The 12,365-nt window shown below is 27.5% G+C and overlaps 1 protein-coding gene across 1 annotated transcript in view; it reads left to right on the plus strand.

The window, feature by feature from the left end:
• Positions 1-12,365, plus strand: part of LOC123010365 (voltage-dependent calcium channel type A subunit alpha-1-like) — a 61,356-nt gene that overhangs the window by 1,933 nt on the left and 47,058 nt on the right. The gene's annotated exons all lie outside the window — the stretch shown is intronic.

Below are 12,365 nucleotides of genomic sequence, written 5' to 3' on the forward strand. Positions count from 1 at the left end.
ATTTTTTGGGTATATTATATAAATATTACAATATAGTTTAGAAAAAATAAAAATGAAAGCCATATTTTGAGGGTATTCTGTGAAAATTAGTAGCAAATTTTTAAAAATGAGTGTAAATACTGTTAATGTATAAATGCATACAGGCTGTTCTAAAAATAAATAAAAAAGCCAAATTGTGCATATTTGGAGTTTTAAATTAAATTTACTTACTTGCCATCTTGCCTTTTATTCACTTCGCATATGTTGAAAGAAGTATTTTAAATAAAATTTTGATGTAGTTACTCAGCAGACCCATTATTTTTAAATAATTTCTTGGACAATCTGTATATTTTAAATATTAGAAAAATAGTATCTATATTAAAAAACAAGTGTTACAAACACTTTCATTGTGATACGAGTAAAGTCGCGGTCAATTTATAGGGGCCACTTCCCTCTGTAAATTTGCAAAAATTGAGTTATGTAAATTCAACTTTAAATATTCAATAATTGATGACTAAAATATTGCATAAAATGTCGCCAAAAAACAGTGTCACAAAATTGCATTTTAAGCAACTGTTTTCAATTACACAAAATGTTCATTGTGACACCGAAATAGAAAAATAAGCTTTACTTGTTTTAACTATAATTTTTATAAAAAAACTCTCTTACTAAATAAATCGGTGAAGAAAAAATATTTAAAAAATTGTATTTATAAGTATCTTCGTATTTGTGCAGATGTCGCTGTTTAGATTTTGTTCAAATATAATAAAAAATTAAATTTAAAAAACGCCTAATAAAAAATAATATAAAAAACACATGTTAGAACCTTTCGTGTCTTGTACCTAACACTTGTCTGTGACAATCGTTTTTTAAGATACACTGTTTTTGATAAAATCGTTAAAGCAAACAAGGAATAAAAAGATACTTTTCGAACGCAAAATAATAATAAAAAGTGATACAAAACTCTATTACTGCAGCGGGTATAAGTAGAAAGATTCAGATTTTTGCAATAATATGTTTTTCTTAAACTATTTATAATCAGGCTATTTTAATTTGGCAATTATGCAAAATGTACGTTTCTGAAGTATGTATGTACATATTTGAATTCAAAAAAAAAGCAAAATATGTGTCATCTACGTTTAATAGAACACTCTGTATATTTATAACTTGTTTGTGTAGCTTTTGATTGATGTAACATTCAACAATGGTTGTCTGACATTTTTGAATTTAATGAAAAAAAAATTAAGAAACAAGAAATCAGGAATCAAGAGCAGCTGTTTTTGCCATAAAATTTTTGTTTATAAATCTGCCTTTTTCGAAGTAAAGCTAGCTATGAGTAAAAGTTTTCTAAACAATAAATAAATATCAAAAAACCATTTCCCATTGTTCAGTAGGCACTAAAATAACTAGGAATGGGCATGTATTGAATCAGATTTTTGTATTATCATTTTAATTACTTTTTTATGAGTTGGTATATCTAATCAGCAAATATGCATGATTTGTAGCACTTAGTTTTTATTTTTGATTCAATGATTTATTAATTATTATTTAATATTAGACCTTAATGAATTACGTGAAACTGCATCTTAAAATCGAGTAGTTTTAAGCTTTTTTATAATTTTGCCGTGGACAAAAACAATGTCTTAATATAATTATTATTTATAGACGTTACAATTATTGTAAAGTTAATAAATTTTGGTGTAAGGTACTTTCTCTTATTGTTTAGGTATTATTGAATGTAGAGACAATTTTACTTAAAAACATTTTGATAAGCAATTGTCCTTGGATGTCAAGAAAAAGGTTAGAAATTTTGTTTGTGTTGATATGAATAGTGGTATTGAATTTAATAATTGTTAAATGTTTTTTTACAAAATATTTATCACTATTATTAAAAAATCTACCTAATATTCAATTTTGCCGTAAGTATGTTTAACGGGTAATTATAATTTGAGTTTTTTGTGATATTGTTTTATTCTTGGAAGAAAAACTAAAACATTTTTTTATTAATCTAATAAACACTTATTAAAAACTTGATGAAATTTTAACATTTTGGGACATTTGCCGCATGTGCATCTTATCTCCTTGTCGTCTATCAAATTAAACCGATACTGTTATCAGAATGCAAACGATTCAAATTGTTTTAGCTTTTTGCATTTTAATCAATAGGTATTGATTTTTTATTTGAACATTATAAGTTAATACTAAAACAGTATTTCAAAAATTGCAATGATTTTTAAACTATAATTTCTCACTGGTGAAATACAGTATGATAAAAAAAAGGCGCCCATGTTATCCCACACGTTATAAGTGATCTTTTATTAAAGACGAATTCGAAGACCAAAATTGGATTTGTGCTCTTATCAGTAAGATATAGACTTTCCTTTTTAGAAAGGAGAAATCTATATCATTAACAGTTTTAAAATAATTTCATTGTTTAAGTCTAGATTTTGATACAGTTGACGGTGTTCTTAAAAAAAATGTGTAAAAAGCCTATTGAAATAAACTTTATTGAAGATGTTAGGATACCATTTCTTGGCTTCAAAGAAAATTTATCAATGTTGAAACATTGCAAATATGATAGGATACAGAAAATGTCCAAGTAATATTCAATTATTAGAAACGGTAGCAACAAAAAAAATCAATTTTCAATGTTGTTTTTTCTGTGAAATTTGAACGATTAAAGTCAAAAAGTCAACGATTAAAATTAATTGAAATCATTAGATACCTTTTGGTCGTATCGTATTGGAATAATAAAATTATGTAAACTTTACAGTTTTTTATTTTATGCGGGTGATAATATCTGTTAGTACTGGTTTCCTAGATACGAAAAATACCTGAGTGAAATAGTTTTTTAGTAAAAGAAAATTGTGCAATATTGCCGCTTTGTGCTGTTAGACAAACTGTTTAAATTTTAAAAAGAATCTATTTAGACTATTTTTGGAATGATGGTCACAATGTTTCAATAAAAAAGGACGCGCCTGTTTCAATCGTGGGCGCCTTTTTTTCATCACCCTGTATAATTCTTTGGCAATTCAACTAAAGAGATTTAAACTTAACGAATAATGAAACACTCAAATTAAACATTCCTTTATTTACATTCTTTCATTTAGGTATACAAAAAATAATTAATTAAAAATAAAATATTTTTTTTTGTCTAGATTACCTTAACAAAAGTTCTATTTTTATGCTGTGATATTTTAGACTCAAAAGTGGCCCTTTTTTATGTTGGCGAATAATCCTTCATTTTTAATAGAATTTTTATATGAGAAATTTGCAGATAAAATAGTGTATATTATACGGGGTAAAAGTAACTTTATATGCTATTTTTAACCCTAAAACATAATTAGTATTAGCGTTATTACTCTGTATAGTTTTTTCCTCTAAACTTCAGAAGTAGAGCTAGAGCTAGAGCTAACAATATTTTTTTTTTAATAAAAGATTTTTTTTTACATAATTTTTCATTTCAAAAATTTACTTCTATTTCTGATACATTTCAGTTTATGAATGATGTTTCAAAATCAATTTGTGTAAAAGCTTTTGGTTGGACCATTGTCATCCTATTTACCACCTATTATAAAATGTAAGATAAACAACTCTTGTATCTCTTTAAGTAATTCCGCTAGTTAAATCAAATAGAAATATTTAGTGACGCGCAATTACTTCTGTGTCGAAGTGGTGTTACGTAGACGAGCTTTACATATTTTTAATTCGAATGGAAAAATAAATAAGTAAGTCGTATTGGCGAAAAAATCTGTTTTTAACTATCTGTAGTGTATACTGGAGATACATACAAACGAGTTATTTCCTGTTATGTTGCTCTAATTTCTTGATCGTAGATAAATTTAACTATGACAGTAGATAAAATAGAACATCAGAAACTTGCTCGATGTATCATAGTTTGTAACTTCAAATTATAATCAAGTTAAATATTGTTATAACTGTATACAGGGTGGAACGGAATATGAAAGCTGCTAATAAGATCGATTTAGAAACAATTTTGTTGTTATTTCTTTTAATTAATTCATTGGAAGCGAAATGGTTGCAGAATGTTTTGTCCACATATTTTTTTTTTATTTCGCAAAAATTTTTAGTACTTATTAGAGTTCACATTCACAAGAAACAAAATTTTGGTATCTACTTATTATTTTTTTCTGTTGAATAAAAATATGTAGGTATTTTCAAAAATTACAGTTGAGCTAGTTTTGTGAAATTCCACTGTAATAATTAGTGGTTAATAGTTTTAATATTGAAGCACGAAGCAAAGCAGAGTGCTTTTATAAAACTGAAAATACCTAACGCACAAATAATGTACAAAACTTTTTAGCCAAGGATAGTTTGTCGATTAATTTATATTTTGATTTGTTTTTTTGAATGCTCTTGGTATTGAAATTTATTTAGCATTAAGCATCTTATTTTTGGGGTCTCTGAAAGCCTAAAATTTTCGTGTTACTTTCTCTCTAAGCCTGACAAATGTTTTGTAAAAATGAGTTACCGTTGTTGTTAAAAATGTGTAAACATTACAGTTGCCGAAGCCAAAAAATTATTTTAGTTTGAGTTTAATTTGAGTATTACATTAATTAAATAGTCATTATTCATTTATGGTATGAAGTGTATAAAGTGTATCGATTTTCTTCGAATAAAGTAATTGAGAACTCTTAGAGTTCGATGAGTTGGCACAGATTTTGCCTCATCGGAATATTACACTTAATTATGAAATAAAGATGATTAAGCAAAAATGGTGCCATTATTTCAGATTTTAAAAATTTTATTAACCCAATGCACATTTAAAATATCCTAAAGGATTTTTATCTATGATACGCTAAAAGTGATAAACCAAAGTTGTTTGTGAGTTGTTTGACATAAATACATTAAATATAAATTTGGAGCCAAAGCCATCCATGAAAGTTTGATTGTGAACGAACCATCGAATTGAAAGTTATTAATATGACCTCGCCGGGCGTATAAAAATTGTGGTCTGTTCACAACACATAGTCACTGCCAACTACGACCCCAAATTTAAATGAACACCTGTTACATTTGTATTTTGCAACACTATCTTCAGTAGCTCCTTAATTAAAAATGTGTTAGTTTTCAGCCAAAATTGCAGTTGCAGTTTCTCTAATTTAATCAATACGTTTTACTGAACTTGCGAACTGTGTATGCATTCTATTTACTTTTTGAATTTTGGAAAATTCTCAGCATAGTGAACGAAATAGTCTTTAAAGTAACCCAAAATAGTTCGTAAAATCGTAGTACTTCTCCGGATTCATGTCATTGACTTCGTGCGTAAAGTGCGCAAGCTGTGTAATGTTGATTAAAGTTTTATAAATGTTTTTTTCTCAAAATCATTAAGTAACTTAAAGTAGTACATTTTCGAACTGACGTCATTAATTGAAATTGTCTAAAAAGTTGACAAAATAGTTCGTAATATTGATAAAATAGTCTGTAAAGTCTGCACGTTGTGTAAAAATGTTTTTATATTTTTTCGATTTATACATAATTTACAGAATTACTATTTCAAAAAAAAAGCATTGAAATAATTAGTTTACACTTATATTGGTTATATTTGTGATACAAAAATTCAATTATAATACCTTGTTATACGTAATAACTATTGTTGTCTTTTTGTGTTAATCGAGTGTCAAATTTGGCACTCTTAGTTGTAATTTTCACACTGGTTAGTTTTTTTGTTGTATATCAAATATTTTTTGTTAAATATGCCGAAAATATTAGTTTTAATATACGATTTTACATTAAAATGGTATCATAGTCTATTTAGTAGTTCAAATAGCACCCTGTATAAAAGAATCATAAAAATTGTATCAAATGATATATTCAAGTTCTTACAAAATTTTATTTTTACATATTAGGTATTAAGCATATTTGACAAGTATATAGGGTGCGCCAGAACTCGCGTCACAGAGAAAAATGGGTAAGATACCAGGAACATGAAAAAAATGTTGAAAAAATTGTTTAAAATTAATATTAAATTGTTTTCTATAATTGCATACATAGGGGAGGGCTATGTACGAGTATGCTATACACAGAAAGTCCCTAAATGTATATAATCAAACAAATAGTAGATTATGTTATTAGGGGTAAACGTGACACTTTATGTGGTAAAACTGATCGACTTCAGTTGAACCACATAAATTTACTTCTACCGCATAACAGATACTATTTTATTTGCAAATTTCTTCAGACAACATTTATTAATAAATTTATACGCCAACGTCAAAAAGCAGACACATTTGTGTCAAAATGACAGAATTAAATGCCATGGTCATGAAAAATGTAATCTTTTTGAGGTTTGTGAATTCAAATGTTTTTTAAAAATATTGTTGTTTGCCATTTTGAATGAACGATGAAAAGTTATTGAATCATACGGTGGTTGCTTCCAGGTCTGTGAGCATATCTTTTAGAATTCCCGTTATGAGGTTTCTCTCTGCTTTTTTCATTCTTTAGAGCAAACTCGTACTTAGGTAACGTCTTAAAATAATAATTATCGACTTTCACAGTGATCTTAAACTTCTTAAAATTCAATAAAAATGACTTGAATTTAATGTAATTGAATGTGAAAATATCGTGTTGTTTTATGTACAATTGTTGTCACAGTATGTATACAAAGTAGAGTTTAAAGCATATCGATTAAAAACACGTCTAAATATTCGTTTGGTTGAAGCATAAATTCAATACCGAATTGAGGTTTCAGTTTAACACACTAGCAATAATTAATTAGTTATAAAATGATAAACGGTCACGCAGTCCTGAAATAATAAAACAGTCACCATTACACACATTAATATGAAGAATGTCGTGTAAATGACGAAGATTATTTATTGTGGAAGCACTTTACAAATAATAAACATTATGGGCAATAAAATATGGAAAAACTTATTGAAAATAAACCGATAGGGACTCAATTAGCTCATCACGATATCCTGGTACTGCAGTTAGTTATCGATCTTAGGCGGCTGACGTCACGTGTTATCATGGCGGTTGTGACGTCACTTTGCAGCTTTCTGCTTCATCTAAAACACGTGTTTCGAAAGGGATGCTTGCACTTTGCTTTCACAGGAACGTATTAAATTTTTTACTAGATAACGCTGCTATTTTCTACACACATAAATGGAATTGGATTTTTTTAAAACTATTTCAAATATAATATAACACAAACTATAATAAATATTGGTAATTGAGAGTTGAAAAGGGTCACTAGAATGATTTCTCTGTTAAAATAAAATTGTAAGAAAAAAAACGTTTTTTATTTTGCGTGATTTTTAACGTTAGTGGCAATGCCGTTGGAAATGAAATTGCTTCTAATAAACTTACCAATTTTCTGAATCTTTGGTGGCGATTATGAAAAAAAAATGTGAATTTATTTCTATATTATACGCACAATGACAAATGTCAATTCGAGTAGAATTTTCCGACACCCAAAAATAATCTCACTCCTAATTTCCTTTTTTTTTAAATATAGTACAAAAAACATAACATTTAAAATAATATAAAACACACGTTACTGAAGGTCCTTCAAACAATGTTTGTTTGTCAACAAAGTTTATTATCCACGAGGTGGAATAAAGCGTCCGATTTACACTCAAACGAGTTGAATACAACATTTTATTCCTCGAATTAGACTCAATAAGGCTAAACTTGCTTTAAATCTGTTAAAAATAATTTGACGTTTCGTTTTGAGAAATGCCAAACAGTTGTCAAAACTTTCTTACACTGGAGAAAAACCGTAAATTTTGACAGTGTCGAATAATAAAAAGTTTGATTAGACGTAGAGTTGAATTTCTTAAAATCTCTTGACAAGTATTTGATAAGGAAAGAAGACTTTTTAATAATTAATTATTAAAAACTCTAGTTTATTAACTTTCATAGCCTAAATTTTTATATATTTTTTCTTTTTTAAAATATTTTATTTGTGGTTTTTGAAATTCCCAACTCGATAAAGTCATATTTTTTTATTCCATATTTTAAACCTTTAAATGTTCAAATATTAAAATATTTATGTTCAAAAGTTGAACTATTAACTCACTGCATCATCGAATTTTTTTTAAGTAAGTATCTTTTTTTAATCAAACTTTCACTGGTTTAATTTCTTAATTTTTGAAATAGTTTGACACCTTTGATAAAACACACCGTTTTAAAACTTTTTGACACAAAATTCTAAAATAGTTAAAAAAATGAACAAGTTTGTTGAAAGTTAATTAACTTAAAAAAACTAGAACAATTTATTTTTTATTTTTGCAATATTAAATATTCGACTGAAAAATGTGAAAATAACAATTAAGGTTTTTGGAATAGTTTATTAGTGAACAGGTTTTATTTTTTATAGTTTTTTGCAATTTTTGATAGTTTTTTTTTATTGGCAAATGTGCCAGCCCGGCTTTAATTTAGAAAAAGATATTAACTCAAATTGTGCAGAAATATCAATACAAAGAGACCCATTAATATTTAATCCAAAGTTTAATTTTAATTTGATAAATTGGAATTGGCTTCGCTTTTTTGTAGAAATGAGCTTATTTAAGCACTCTGTGAAAAACAAACTGCTTTTTTAAATAAAAACAATTTGTTGCGATTTAGCATGTAATTCTTCATCAATTTGTAATTATGGAAGATAAAGACCAGTACAAAATGCTGCTTAGTAACCCATATCCATTCGGTATTGATGATGTTGGCGTCGACGTCTAAATAAACGAAGGGCGCCGTCTGGATTACTTTGCAATAATGACCACTTTTGGATATTATTTAGGGAAAAGCTTTTATGCACTTTTACCGATTGGGAAACTAATATCTCTGTCACCAATGATTATTAGCATCAGTTAACATTTTTTTGTATACGCTCCCGAAAATGAGTCTTTTCCGGATTCAATAAAATAGTACGTAAAATGGTTGTTATTTTAGGTACTCAGTAACCAATATACAGTTTTTCTGGACGAAAAAGTCAATTTGGCTTCTATGGTAGCGAAAGTTTAATTAATAAGATGTGTGAATTCGTTTTTTGGGAGCTTTAACAAAAAAAAATGTTGTTTGTAACACACATACTTAAAAGGTTTGCGGATATATCTGCTATTCCAGACTCGGCTTTGCCTCGTCCGGAAACAACAGCGATTTGTATGCAAAAACTGTAGGTAACAAAGATAACTATATTTACATTTTGTGTCATGTCGTTGACAATTTTTTTAGTTTTCAGTTCAGTTTTTCAGTGATTTTCATATCATTCTGTCTACAGTAATAAATAATTTGATACGTATACCATACCTATTTCCGTATCTATTTACCCAATAAAATTTTTGTTCTGTCTAAAAAAACATAATAACATAATGTCAATTCTTTGTAGTATGTATACAGGGTGTGTTAGAACTCGCGCCTCAGAGAAAAATTTCAAGTCAGATAAGATACCAGAAACATGGGAAAAAAGTTCTGTCTGTCAAAAAATTTTGACATTTATTTTTTGACATTTGACATTTTTTATGGCTATTTAATGATACTGATAATTTATATATATTTCTTTATAATTATCTAGTAATATTGCTAATAAAAGCCACAAATAACATTAGATTTACAATTTAGGATACAGCGTCCTTGTTTTCTCTTCTAATAGCCTGTAGCAAAAAAACAGAAATAAATAGCGTCAAAGTGCAAAATTTCAACTCTCATAAGTTCGAATTTTTTATAGTTATTTTTTTAAAACATATTTTCTATGTTCCTGGTGTCTGGGGCGCGAGTTTTGGCGCATCCTGTATAAAAACAGTTACATTTGACAGTGAAAATAAATAATTACGTACCGAGACGACATAAAAATGAGTGATTTTTTATTAATAAATTTAGGTTAATATATGTATTTATACCTAGTCACGGTTGTATCATTTTTGATTAATATCTGAAAGGTGTAATTAATTATAATTATGTATATTAATGTTGGGAGCTCATTGATATACACCTTTGAATGAATGTGTAGCGTAGGAGTGAGTGAAAGAGCAGAACAATCATGCTTCTATGCTTGCTTTAAATGTCATACTTGATGCATAACTGCATAAATGTGGGTATTCACACCTACACATTATTGGAGGTTTTGGGTTGATTTAATAAAAGCTTATTTAAAGAAAACAATATGTTTAAACCTTTAATAACAAAGTGGCAATCACTGTGTATATAATTTAAGCTCATACCCTGCGCATCCACCATTTTTGTCGTATGGGTCGTAGTCGTATGCAAATAAATGAACTACACAGTGAGTTATTACGAAATAGAATGAAAAACCTATAATTTTAATATTATTTGCTAGTGAGTATTTTTGACGTCGCATTTAAAACTCACCCTGTATACGTTCTAACATCATCAATTTAATTAACACTGCGACAAACATTTATGTAAATTATTTTAAAATTTCAATAAAACATTAAAAAAAAATCAAATTGTGTTTAAATTAATTTCAACAACAAAATTCTTAAAAACATATATTAGATTTAATAATAATTTAATTATATATGTATTACTATTATTCGTTCAATAATTTTCTGATCAAAGTAGCTTGTGACACATTGAAAAACATAGAAACAGGAGAAAAAATGACATCAGCGTTAATCCTTGTTGCCAACTTAATTTTAATAATAGTTTACTTTGATCAGATATTTAAAGTTTTAAACATGTGCTAAATCGAGTCTTAGTTAAATTTTTTGAGCTTACTAAACAAAAAATGTAGATAAATATAGCCAGTATACCAGACAGTTTTCCCTACTTTCCCCCTTTTGTCTTTTTATGCTCTTCTCTTTGAAGTTTGAAGTGTAACAGAGCGTTGATCTTATCTAAGGGTATTTTAGCATGCGGTTGTCATTAATTTTAGCGAAGGTCAGTAACAAAAAACTGATACTGAATTTACTCAATAAAGAGATGATTTAGTCGAAACTTTGGTAGTTTGTCACAACAATGTGGGAAGCTGATTTGGTTTTATATATTTTTTTGGTAGAATTAAAAAAAAATTATGAAACTTTTAAACAAATCTGATTAGTGAATTTTATAAATTTTATTGTTAAATGCATCCACGGCATTGACTTTTAACGAAAATTAATTACTGGCTTTGATGTTTCGAGTTTTAATCAGCTTTTATTAGCGTCAGCAACTAATATAATAATAACAATAAAAATAACATTTTATATAATAAATGAAAATAATATAAAATAAAATATGTAATATGAAATGCCGGTTTCCACTTTCATAGACTTTATGCGTATTCAGAAAGGTTATTAAAATATTTCTAAAATATTTTCACATGTTTTTTGTGTTGTTTTTAAAATATTATTAATATCAATTAAAATTATGTTGTTTTAGATTTCACATTCAAAAAACAAACAAAACAACAAATAAGTTTGTTAAAAATAACACGTGGGTCGCGAAAGGATACAAAATCTATTTAAAAAGCTGTGAACTGAAAATTGCATAATTAGTTTACCAACGTACAACCTTTTACTTTTATCTAAATAATAAGTAATAAACATGTTAGAACAATTCAAATTAGATGTATGTTAGCTAAAAATAGATATTAAAAAACAAGTATTACAAACACTGTCATTGTAATACGAGTAGTTTGTGACACGAGCCAAGCAATGGCGATATCACAATGCACGCGTTTTTTACACAATTTTTTCTATTGAGCGTTTTTTAAATTAATTTTTTATTTGACATTTGATGTATGTGAGAACAAGTGCCTAAAATAAGTTTTTAGCAGATGAGTCCGTAAAAACGTTTTAGGTACGTGTTACAAACAACATTTTTTTGCTAAAGCTCCCAAAAAACAAATTTACACCTTTTATTAAAATTAAAATAAAAAATTCGCCACCATATTAACCAAATTAATTTTTTCGTCCGGAAAACCTGTTTTTTTTGGGGACTGAGTATTAAAATAACATTGAGTCCGGAGAGACTCAAATGACAGCTATTTTCGGGAGCGTATACAAAAATAGCTATTTATGCAACAAGTTGCAAAATGAGCGTGTTTTTCAATAAACGTGAAGACCGTTTTGCATCGTGTTTTATACAAGATTTTTTTTTAATTTGGTTCTGAAAATCATAGGCATCAAATTCGAATTTTAAATCTGTGATTCCAATAATTTTACAAAATCTAAATAATGTCGAGGCGTTGGTATGAAAATAGTGTTAGTGATAAATAAGGCTCGGATTATATATATGCACGAAAAATACGTAAAATATACGCATGTATTTTCACAAAAGTATGCTCGAATATATGCCAAATATGCATCGATATGCAAAACTAAAATTCATTTGCAGGCAACTACATTATCCACATAGAAGGATTTATTCGTTTCATACCAGGTGAATAAAAATAAATAAATAAATAAATAAATAAATAAATAAAT

Source organism: Tribolium madens, unplaced genomic scaffold (genome assembly GCF_015345945.1).
Source record: "Tribolium madens isolate multiple individuals breed KSU strain unplaced genomic scaffold, Tmad_KSU_1.1 Scaffold_7;HRSCAF=85;Tcas5.2_LG10, whole genome shotgun sequence".
Taxonomy (NCBI): domain Eukaryota; kingdom Metazoa; phylum Arthropoda; class Insecta; order Coleoptera; family Tenebrionidae; genus Tribolium; species Tribolium madens.